Genomic DNA, 12,190 nt, shown 5'->3' on the forward strand with positions numbered 1-12,190 from the left:
GGGCATTGCCCTGTTTTGTCAGCGCCTGTTTAACTCATAATTGTAAGATGTCTAATCACGCTTCACACCCGCACCGTCGCTAAAGCCATTTCCTAGAGGCTAGCGACGTGTTGTGCTATTTCCCAATCCGCAGACACACAACAAGAGATATAGTCAAATCTAAATTAGTAGACGTCGCTATTTATAGGCGGAAATATTTTCGGAGAGACTGTTGCTGCTAATTTAACAGGAAGGGTCATGATGAATTTGTGATTTAGCATCTGCTTTAAACATCTGCACATGAAAGGAGGCTGGGGGCTTCACACGCCCGAATTCTGCATGGAACCGTAAATAATGCCCCACAGTGTCTTAAAGACAGATCCTCACAATATATATAAATTCCTTAAAAATGAGGGGGGGCGGGGCCTTTCATGAGTCAGAAGCAGCAGCTACCCGCCTGCTTCTAGATTGGACAATGCTTATAACCGATTGGCCGATAAAAGCGCTCCCGCTAAAAAGGTCTTGGCGGTGTCCGCAGAGCCAGTGCTGGAGGGGATTGGCTAAGTATATCACATGCCTGGAGATGTGTTCGCCTGCATGGAAAATACCCGAGGGGAGGAAAAACCCACATGGGGGGGGGGATTCTTTAAAGGGACATCTCCACTCTCATGCGCATTAAAGTCTGTACGGTGGCAGGAGTGTCCCTTTAATACTCAATAACTTACTGAACAGGAGAAGGGGAAAGCGCATGCAACACATCAAGCATATAATCAAATTTGGTTTTTAAGTCAAGTTTTAAGTGTTCTCTCATCACCATGGCAACTTCTAAAATGTTTCTGACGACTGAACCATTCTGCGGGTTGCTATGGTGATTAAAGGGACACTCCCACCATTTTGTCTCATCACTAGTATCAGACTGAAAAGAAGTTTCCAAAAACAGAATATAATGTTCTTAAGAAGCTGTACATTCGCCATTGGCCTAATTTACTAGACAAACGGCCCGACTGCTTAGTATACTGCCTGTGACAAAACAACAGAATGACTCAGTCTTAATCACCCAGCAATTACCTTGAAAGGTCTAGCTCTTGGATAAAGTGCAAGAGGAACCCATAAGCTCCACATTAGCTTTGGCAGAAAACAATGTTTTTCCCTAAAACCAGAGACTTTCTATTATCAGTATATTTTTATAAAAAAAAAAAAAAAAAAAAAATAGAATATGAATGAGTCGGCTGCAGACAGCGTGGCCCTGAGAATCTTTTCATGAGATTTGTATAAAATCTCCCAAGCTCAAAAGATTAATTTTAAGATTAAAAAAAACTTTTTTATAGAAGGCTGTATACCAGCAGCATTTAGCAGTAAAAAAGGTTATCTTTTGACTTGTACATCGGTCAGCAAAACAGAGCACTCAATGTCCTTTTAAATTGGTCCCAAAGTCATGTTTGCAGGTCAAATATGCTTTGAGTTTAGCGATCTCATTAGGTACATTAAATAAAAAGTTGTGTAAAGGAAAGCGGTCTTAAATGGTGTATTCTACTGGACAGAAAACGCCCCAACACCCCGTGAAAAGAGACACTGACACAGCAGCTGCCCTCCTTCTCCATGATCCAACTCTTCTTGCCACTGATTGGCTGCTTGAAGAAGCCAATCAGTGGCAGGAAAGTTCATCCATTGAAATCAACGGCACTGGGATCTCGCACATGGCACTTAGCCGCGGGTTGATGAAAGCGGCAATTACATAGGAGGGGGACCCTGCAGAACGCCCCGCGCATCGGCAAAATAGACAACATGAAAATCTAAAAGGGGCCGCATAGCTATTATATATACATTAAAATGCATACGATGGCTGGAGTGTCCCTTTAAGTGAATCCTAGGTTGACAATTGTGGAATAAACACAGCATTAGGATGAGTAATTATTTACATACTTTTTTTTCATTTAATTAAGTGTTTATACAGGATTTCCAGTAATGAAAAGTGTTTTGTAGATACTAAAGAATCAGCTGACAGAAGTGGTGATTTTAGCATTGTATGATTCACAATCGCAGTAAATGAACGCAGGTGAAGAGACAGAAGACCAGCTAAATGTAATTTCTAAAGATCAAACAGGATTATGCAATAAGACGAGCGCGAAGGCATGTTCCGCCTTGTCCTTTTTATGACTGTTTCACGTACGGCTAACAGGCCTAAACCCATTATGTGTAATGATTTTCATGACTCATGCATGCGACATAACACCCATCAAAAGGAGGAAAGAAACGCTGCATTTCCATGATCAGTGGGTTTATAAGCCGTGTAATATTATTATTATTAGAATCACATGGCATGAAGATAAAACACAGGCACATCACAATAGGCACGTACGTTGTGATTTACATAGGTAGATAAAGGGAACAGCCTCCTAGCAGAAGGGGTAGACGCTAATACAGGGGGGAAATGTAAACCTGCAAGGGATAGACAAACTACCCTGAATCTAAGACAAGACCAAGGAACGATTTAAGCAAGTCTTTTTCCCTAAAAAGACAGGCTAGATGGGTCGATAACCAAACTGTGTTTCGAGTCAAACATTTATTGTATAACTGGTGCAGGAATCAAATTAGACAAACAATTCCTGACATATTTGCTGTACATTGTAATAAAAAAAATAAAAAATAAAAAAATTGTACCAATCTAATATAACAGTCAATCCCAATCAGTGAATGATTATGTAGCCTTTGCCAGCAACTGATTAAAATATTCCATTATATGACCCATTACAGTTATTTTTAAGCAGAAACATTAATAATTTTTTATTACAAGGCAATTAACATACAGTTTCCTATCCTGGACTACTCTTCAGTCTTCTTATACAGCCAAGGAGGAGGAATCATGAAGGTCTTGAGAAAATGGTAAACATCGAAACACAAGCTTGGTTCTATTAAGTTTTTTCTTTTTAAAAGTGGATTGTCATGCATGCTAAACAAGTAAAAAAAACATAAGATTTGGGAAAAGGTACGAATGTATAAAATCTCTAATAACTGTTGGGCCGAGAAGACACGCACTTACAAACGTTCATATTTAAGGAACCGCTAAGTAATTGGACATTTAACCAAGTTCATCAAAAAATGTTACTTTAACCTTTGATAATGGACCTTTAAAAGTCTAACTCTTGGGTGAACGGTGAAGCTTCTATAGAAGGCAATATTTCTCATAAAGAAACAAAGAAATGTTCTATTATCAGTATGCACTATAAATCCCGTCTTTCCCTGGAGCTGGAATCAGTTCAATGGAAATAGCCATTACTCAGCGTAAAACATGTTTTTCTCATGCTTTTCACTTGAAGTAGAGTCAAAATAATAATTGCTCATGAACGCACAGCTGCTCGTTTAAATAAACCAGGCAAAAATCTAGGAAGACGGTGGTACTGTCTATCAGGCGAAGGTACGATAAAATATATATTTGGCGTGATATATTCATACATATATGGCTGGGTACCCTCAACAGCTTCTGCTCTCAATATAAACCCTTCAAATGCCCAAGAACAGCTGTGATGGACTTAAAATAGGAACTCGTTGGGTCGTTCGATTCAACAATTAGAATAAGAAAGAGCTCGAGATGGAAAAACATTATTCTGAGCTATAGTGGTTTAAAATTAGCTTTGTCAAGTTTGGTAGTTTGTGTGTCCGGAAGATATCTTTGGATTTACGTGAGGTTCTACTAGATTTTGAAGGACCAGTTTTGTATGAGATGATTCATTTGCACCAACAAGAGTTCCTAATCAAGGCGGCGGAGGTTCCTCAGAAATTAAACATCTAGTTCATTGATTCACCTAAATCCTTAGGTGACAGGACTCTAGATGCCACGTTAGAAACCCTTCAAACATGCAATATTTCAGCCACAGTAAAGGAACATTAGGACCTGCCGGTTGAAGGGAGGTATTTGTGGTCGTGGAAGGAGATCATGAACCTGCGTTGGGTGAATTCCTTGGGGTTTGGATTTGTTTTTGGGTTTCTCGTTTAAATAAATTGTCTGCACATAAAACTATTATATTTACTGTTTAAAGGTTTGGGGTCACTTAGCGGTTTCCACGGAATAAAAGGAAATTTCTAGCTGTAACAAAATTGCAAAAGGGTTTTCGAAGGATCGACCAGCCTTTTAAACTTGGATTAGCGAACACAACGTACCGGTGGAACACAGGAGTGATAAAGGGCCTCTGTACGCCTATGAAGATATTCTTTTAAAAATTTTACAACATTAACCCCGTCTGCACTGGATTTCGATCCAGTTCATGTTATTTTATTGGATAAAGTTAGCTTTTTTTCCCAAAAACAAGGACATTTTTAAGTGACCACCAACCTTAATAATACATATTACATACACACAAATTATTTAACATATAGCTAAATGCGATCGCTGTGCCATTGTCGTCCCCAGTTGGCATTAATCTTTGCTAACCTGATTTTGATGAACATGCCACCGCATTATTGGTTACTGATATCGTATGAATGCCATTAACCGTCTTTATTTATATTTTCCCGTTAATGTTAGCAGTCATACAGACTTGGCTCCGTTCTCCTTACGAAGTCTTCGATTCCAGTAAACAATGCATTTTTAATCTGAATGGAAATTCAAATTGTTAACGATATGGACAGAAGTATGATTTATTTAAAACCCGGCCTGGAATTCCCACTAGGCAGAAAGAAAAGCAATGCTAAAGTGCCGTGTTTTATACGAGAAGATAGCGGCAGCGGTTCTGTAAGTACCTAATAACACACGCACAGTAGGAAGTTATAACATGAAACAGAAGAGCAGAAACCCTCACATATTTTTGCCCAGGGGTCCTTAGGTGCGGCTTTTCAGCACATTCAGCGCTTAATAAATCCAATGTCCAAAAACTTGTGGACGTCGGACTCCATGGGGTGGCACCAACCTGCGCTTATGTCAGATGCCCCATAAACGAAGCCCCGTATCGTCGAAAATAAAACATTTTGCCCCTTGTGCCAGAAGGCTGGTCTGGGCCTGTTTGGGGGTTAAAAGGGCAAAAGTAGATTATGGGACAGACCAACAGTGGTAATATGTATATACACAGCCTTTAAAGCCTATAATGGACCAATATTTAATCCCTAACAGTCACCGCACAACGATGCATGACAATCACAAAATAACAATGTAGCCAAAAACACGAGTAGAAGAAACAGGACAAGAAAAGGACTCCCTTCCTAACGTATTCATGTGCATTGCACCCTGATCAAAGTATCTGTATGATTACAGAGGTTATTAGACAACTGCACTAATTGTACCCCCCTTTATCATAATGTAAACTTTTAAATACTAAGTGCATCTGCCAGCACTAAAAATAAATCAAATTATATATACATACATATAATTTGTTTTTTTCTACTATTTTTTTATTTTAAAATTCTTTTTAGTATTATTATTATTATATATCAAATGCATATTGCCCATAAACATTCACAAATTTATCAAGCAAATACATGACCACCGAATGCAGCCTCCCTGCAAATTATTTATTGGTACCCACAATTTTTTTTTTTTTTTTTTTTTTTTTTTATAATAAATGAAAACTAAAACTAAAAAAAAAAAAAAAAAAAAAAAAAAACATAACAGCTCAGGGGTGCTTTGGGCTCTCAAGCAAAAAAAAAAAAAAGGGGGGGTATACATGCCGTTAAATGGAAAAGACATACTTCTACTCACGCCATTAATTATAGATATTTTATTCTCTATAGTGTTAACTCAATATTAGGACTCAAAATATAAAAAAGGCACGGTTACTTAGAATACGAAAAAGCCAAAAAAAATATCTGGCGCCATTAGACCGAACAGATACGTTATGCTGAAACAGACAGCTGTCTCCAGTGTCACCGAAGTAAGCTTTTTATCATACGGCACAGATCATGAGAATCAATAGGAGGAAAGCCATACCCCAGACATTTCCAGATAAAACCAGGCTGGAAACACTGGTTTTCTGATATTCCATTTAAGCAAATAATTACTCTGTAAAATTCACCTGAACAAACATAGCTGCTTCTTAATCAGTGAAGCCTATTTCTGTCTAGACAATTCCACTTACTGCTGAAATGCATGAGTGCTATTTGAATAAAACAGATTTTAGATAGACACAAGGAAGAAAAGAATTCTCAGCTGCAAGATTTAGGAACATAAACACAAACATGTAGTACAGATAGAAAAATATTTTTATTTTATTTCTTTTTTACACTCAATCACTTCTAATATATCATGTTTATCTAAAAAAATATCCAGACATTATATCCAGAAGTTATTTTCCCTATGAGTTCATCTCCCACCTCAAGGATATTAGACTTTCTACACCATAACATGGTTAAAGTAAAAGAAAAAAAAAAAAATAATTTGTTTATTTTTACTGAATTTGATCAATTTTATGGTTTATTTGCTTTAGATTATACATGTCAAACTGTAACCGGTTCTTAAGGTTCCTCTTCAACATAATCTAGCCATAACATCCTGATGACCAACAATGTCACCATCTCAGTGCATTTCTTACCATTCTGCTCGCTTTAGAAACTTCAAGTTTGTGAAACTCATACGCACTCCAATTTACATAAAGATTTTATTTAGTATATACGATATTCATACCCAAAATTCCAACACGTCACACGTACACGTTTCTCTGCCACATGAAAAGAATCATGGAGCCTTATTTTGAAGCATCGTTTGAAGCTTCTGTCTCCTTATTAGCTATAAGGCCGACATCTTCTCTAGCGTCACTCGTTCTGGTGCTTACAGGATCTGAAGCTGACAGAATTGCTAGAATCTTGCAATTACAGCACTGGTCCCAACCAGTATAATAAAGGCAAGAGCTATCAGTACCAATGGGGCAGAGATGGCAGCTCACACCACCAAGATGGAGCGCTCCTTGGGAGAGCTAAGCCGACACCAGGAGCTTGCGTGCGGCTGGAAGCGCGTCAGTTGGCCAGTCGCATAAAACCGGCCCATTTGTGAACTCATGGGGGAAATCTTGAAGGGAGATAAGAACCGTTCGCCCATCTAGCCTACCCAAAAACACTCAAACCTTAACCGGTCATTGGTCTTGTCCTACATTCAGTTCAGCCATATGCCTATCCCGTGCATGTTTAATTTCCCTCAGCATCTTCCATGTAGGAGGCCGGTTCATTTATCTGCCACCCTCTCAGCGAGATTTCCTTACATTCATCTATTCAAAACAGAACCATATTTACTAACATTTTACGAGCACTTCACCAAAGAACGTATCATTAATGAAGGTACGAATAACATTACAGACGTGTAACCAGCCTTCCTCCTACACCTGGATATCTGATATCAACAGAACGACTTATGAGGAGTACCTCACATCTCTTACTACATACACTATATAATATTATATTATATATATATATATATATATATATATATATATACAAAAAAAGAAAATAAATTGAATGTTTCCTGTAAGTGGTGAAGAGAACTTCAAACACCTTCAGCTCTGCCCTACCTTAGAAATTATGGAGAGGAAAAAATAAAAAAAAACACAAGCCTCCATTTGTAATAGTTTCCAGGCAGTTTTCCAAGAGGCTGACATGTTTCGCTGTAGAATTCCTGTAGCTTTCTTTGCGCTTTTATGAGCCGAGCGGGTTCACACATCCTTTCCTGTTGTGGAATGAATCCTTTTTACTGCTGATTTTTTATTGCACTGGGGATGGGATTGGAAGGGAAGACGCAGCATAGAGGACGCGCGCGTTAAACCCGAACCCATCGGAAGAGACTAAAAAGATATTACATTACAATTGTATGTGACACAGCCATTAAATAAAACATACGATTCCGGCCTTCTCAGAGCTTCCATAAAACCTTACAATATAGATCAGATTTTAAATGCAGCTTTACGTTTTTAACGCCATCAGCACCAGAGCTGAGAATACAGTAGTTGTGTGCACTGCTACGGAATATGATGGCGCTATATAAAACAATAGTATTGTGCATTTACACAGCAGCACATCTGAATATTTCCTACCAGGACTTACCGGTACATTTTACCTTAATTGAGTTTCTAAATGATCTAAAGTTATTTTAACAACCTACAGTATCTATAAAGATCCAGGAGGATACAAATGCAATCACTTCCAGCAAATACTAAAAAGATTCACAGACCGGGGAAGATGCCAAGCGTTCGATCATAAAGTCAGTGTCTATTCACACACGTGTATCATTTAAACATTTTAACTTTGTATCAGACCTCTGTGTTCATAAATGTAACTACCTACAGACACAAAGTGTAATAATATATAAAAATTAACCCAAAAAAAAAAACAGACAGCCATTGAGGGATCCTCGGAATAATGATAAAAAAAAATATATTACATTTTATCATTGCTTAAGAAGAATTTCAGGTAGAGTTTTTTTTTTTGAGATTTGACCCTGGGGAGCAGTTAGATCTGGGGACCCCCAATGTTGACCATGTCGGCACTCAAATGACTTTTTGACTAAACCATGACCTAAATAAACATAAGGACCACATAAGCTCGTCCACCAAACAATCAGCATGGTGTAATCAGGGAACAGACATCACATGACAACCCAGCGAAGATAAACTTTACTAGAATAAACAGCAAGTCACAGTGAAAAACAAACAAAAAAAACACCCCATCTTGTTTTTAATCAAAGCATAATGTTTGGATTTAATAAATAAAAGTTAAATAAATAAAAGTTAAATATCAATTGAAAAAAATGACAATGGTATCTTTACTTAGAGGATATGATCTCAGTCATGTTATAGATGCTTTATCTCACGTTCCTTCCCTACCCATACAAGCAGAACTTCATGAACGCTACATGAAAACTTCCATTGAGAATTTAAGACGTCTGAAGTGCATCTAAAATATTCATACAGCTGTCAGCATCCGGTAGAGGAGACATCATGGACGGCTACCTTAGTTTACATACAGGTTAATCCCAAAAGCCAGCCTCCCATCATTGGGAATCACTGCATTTGACACCCACCCCGTGATAATCTCTTTAACATATGCAGAAGAGAGTTTAATTAACTTATTCACGCGTTCCGAAACACTCAGTATGACACCCAAAAGGCTTTCGGAAATGCATATTCCGCACATCTTACAAAACAGTTTAAAGAATAGTCAATTTGCTTCCCATCTCAGAGCTACTCAGCAGCGGCGTTAATACCAACACAAGGAAAAGAACCAAAGTGAATGAACACTTACCCCCTTACTTAAACTACAGCCAACAGTACGGTGAAATACACATAGGACACTAAAGCATGAGTATAATAGTCAAACCTTCTTCCTACACAGAATATACTAAATAACTTACAATATAAAAAAACTCGCCAGTGTTCATTAAAACAATAAGATCCAAGATCATTTAGGAAGACAATAAAAAAGGTACAACGTTGGGGGGGGATGCGATAGAAGCACGTAAATGCTTAAAAAGGGAGTTTATTTCAAAAGGAGGAGAATTGTTAGAACAAGAGGGAATACGTTTTACTCTACGGTGATGGTGGTAGATAAGTGGAAGAGCTAATACAGAGAGGGAGCTTAAATATAAAAATATATATTTATATCTATATATAAAAATTAGCCATAACGTTCTCCTCAATCTAAGACAAGACCAAAGACTGATGAAGGTTTTAAAGCGGAGGTCTTTAAGCCGCATGGTGGGAATGGCTGTAAACGCGCTATACCTGTAATTATTGGGCTGGGTAATTTACAGGATTATATTCTGCTGCTTCAAGTTTATTAGTATCTAGGGCTGGCTGACCATCAGAATTCTAACTCAACGAGTGTCTGGCTGAGAATTCTGTGATTTATAGTTCGCGAACAGCGAGGGCCAAGCCCGACATTAGCAACTTCCTACATAGCAAAGAATTACATTTAAATGGTTCGCAAACAATGGGGTCAATAACTCACTTTACTGCAGTGCTGTTCCATGCAACACTTTATCCAACCGGACCCGCACGCCAGCAATTTACCGCATGGCTGCAGACCATCTCGAGAAGGTGAAGCTGAAACCTCGAGATAGGGATCGCTCCCTTCACTCTTGGAGTCAGTATTTTGAGCTATTTACCTGTATATTGTGAACATACTCTTTATATATTAAAGTCTTGTGCGTTTACCAGATTTTCCCAATATACTGTATTTTCTTATCCGCATTAAACGGATAAATTTTTAGATCACCGGGAACATTCAGATGTATAGAACACCAGCTTCTTCCATATCGATGAACAGCTGTATCATCTACACTGGGGTAGATGACTGGGACGATGACCACATGATTATCTTAGAATTCTGAAGTCGTCGTAAAGTGCAGGAAAATTCCTTAAAACTTCCGCAAACTACTAAAATATGATAATACGTAACATATAATACGTAATATATAATATATATATAAAAAAAAAAAAAAAAAAAAAAAAAATAATCACACGCATATAGATACATATAGACATACGTAGCCAAGTATAACATTGTTACCTGGCTAAAATATCTGACCTTCACAATTTGACAATGCACAGAGCGTGACTCAAACTTTATCTGAAATCAATTAATGGCACGGTTTCAGCTGTTAGCGGTGAGTTACTTCAAAGGTTGGATGAGGAGGCGCAGACACACTGTCTATTGTACCGCTTATCTCCCAGCATGTCTCGGCTCAAGTCAACAGGAAAGTGCAAGTCACATTCGCAGCCCATTCTGCATGACAAAGGGAGCCTTTAAAGTCCTGATCACCTCTCCAACACCTTCCCAGCAGCCAGAAAACACGCCAAGACAAAAGCACGCAAACACAATGACTGCAACGCTAATTAAAATGGAAATAGCAGCAGTTTGGGGGGGTGGCAGACCTTGGGTAGGCGGACGCTCGGAGGAAGAAGAAGAAAAAAAGAAATATAGATCGTTACCCCAAATACATTGATTACATTAACCCATTACACGCCGGAAAGCAAGTCGTAGACCAGTTTGGGTCTTAAACCTATAAACGGTCTTCTAGAACAGAGTTCGGATTTGCCCTGTCAAAAGGTACTTGGACCGAATGACATCATCAGACAGGGTATAAAGTTAGGCCATGGTTTGGAGACCCGGATAGGATCGTAATGTTGGTACGTTAGGCTGCATTTACCCCGTGGGCATTAGTAAACGACGCCCACATTCCCTGCGTTATTGTAACAGGATTTATAAGACTGCTTGGAAATTAAAAATAAAAATAATAAAAAAGGGGACACGCAGTCTGCAAAAGAGAATCGGATTTCACGGGCGAGCTGCTCCCACCCTCGATCCTTTAAAGAAAATAACACGGCAACTAAAATATATTTGCCTGGTTCATAGACCTACATCCACCCACACAGATAAACATAGCTGGGAGCAGACTGGCAATTCCCAGGAGGCTCCTCTGGCTCCCTTCCCACATTATGTTTGAATACTATTACAGATCGGAGGGGATTTTTTTTTTTTTTGCGTTTCTTCTTTCTTCTGTCTAGCCCTGTCCCACAGTCTTCAATGACACTCAATCCCAAGAGGAAGCAGCCCGGATCATGTGACCCAGACATTTAAACACTCCAGAAAAAAAAAAAAGAAAGCCTGGGTTTATTTATACTCACATTTATGCATGCACATTCCATGCGACTATATACATACAGGCAGTATGGATTTTAAAAAAGGTATGTAATCCAAGAGGTCACTCCCTAGAAGACCAGGTAGGCCTACAGCTGCTGCAGAACCTCTTGCATATGGTCCTGATCCAGTTTCCTTCTTAAAAGAACTTTCAGTAAGTACCCTGATGTTCTACAGCTGCCTAAGCATTCCCAATCCATAAAGCTATGGAGTCTAATGGGCTTCCCAACCCCACAGCCTGGATGGCGACTTATTACTAATGCCAGGGCCAGTAAAACCAACCCCCACCACCCCCCATAAACACACAGCAGTAAAAATATCTGCCCCAAGATCTTGGCTCTTACCCCCTGCAGCAAGAAACCTGGTGGCAGCTCCTCCCGGATCCTGGATTGCGGCGCAGATCAGATGATTCACTTCTCCTAAAGATCCAGCGAACTGCCCATGGAGGAGGCAGCTGGGCGATCAGAGGGGACCGGTGCAGCGGCCAAGGAGAAGCCTTTCCCCAGCAGCTCTCATCTTCCAAGCAGGACACCTCCCCCTGCACACCTCCCCCCCTACCCACTACCCCAGCTCCCACTAACAGGGGTAGATACAGCCGCAC

The 12,190-nt window shown here is 39.2% G+C and overlaps 1 protein-coding gene across 1 annotated transcript in view; it reads right to left on the reverse strand.

Annotated features, from left to right (window-relative positions):
- Nucleotides 1-12,190, reverse strand: part of ACVR1 (activin A receptor type 1) — a 30,939-nt gene that overhangs the window by 18,598 nt on the left and 151 nt on the right. Inside the window, exon 1 of the mRNA XM_053470757.1 lies at nt 11,934-12,190. This exon is cut by the window's right edge and continues 151 nt beyond it. The gene's annotated coding sequence lies outside the window, so the exon portion shown is untranslated. The remainder of the gene's footprint in view (nt 1-11,933) is intronic.

This window comes from Spea bombifrons, chromosome 7 (genome assembly GCF_027358695.1).
Source record: "Spea bombifrons isolate aSpeBom1 chromosome 7, aSpeBom1.2.pri, whole genome shotgun sequence".
In the NCBI taxonomy this organism is placed as follows: Eukaryota; Metazoa; Chordata; class Amphibia; order Anura; family Pelobatidae; genus Spea; species Spea bombifrons.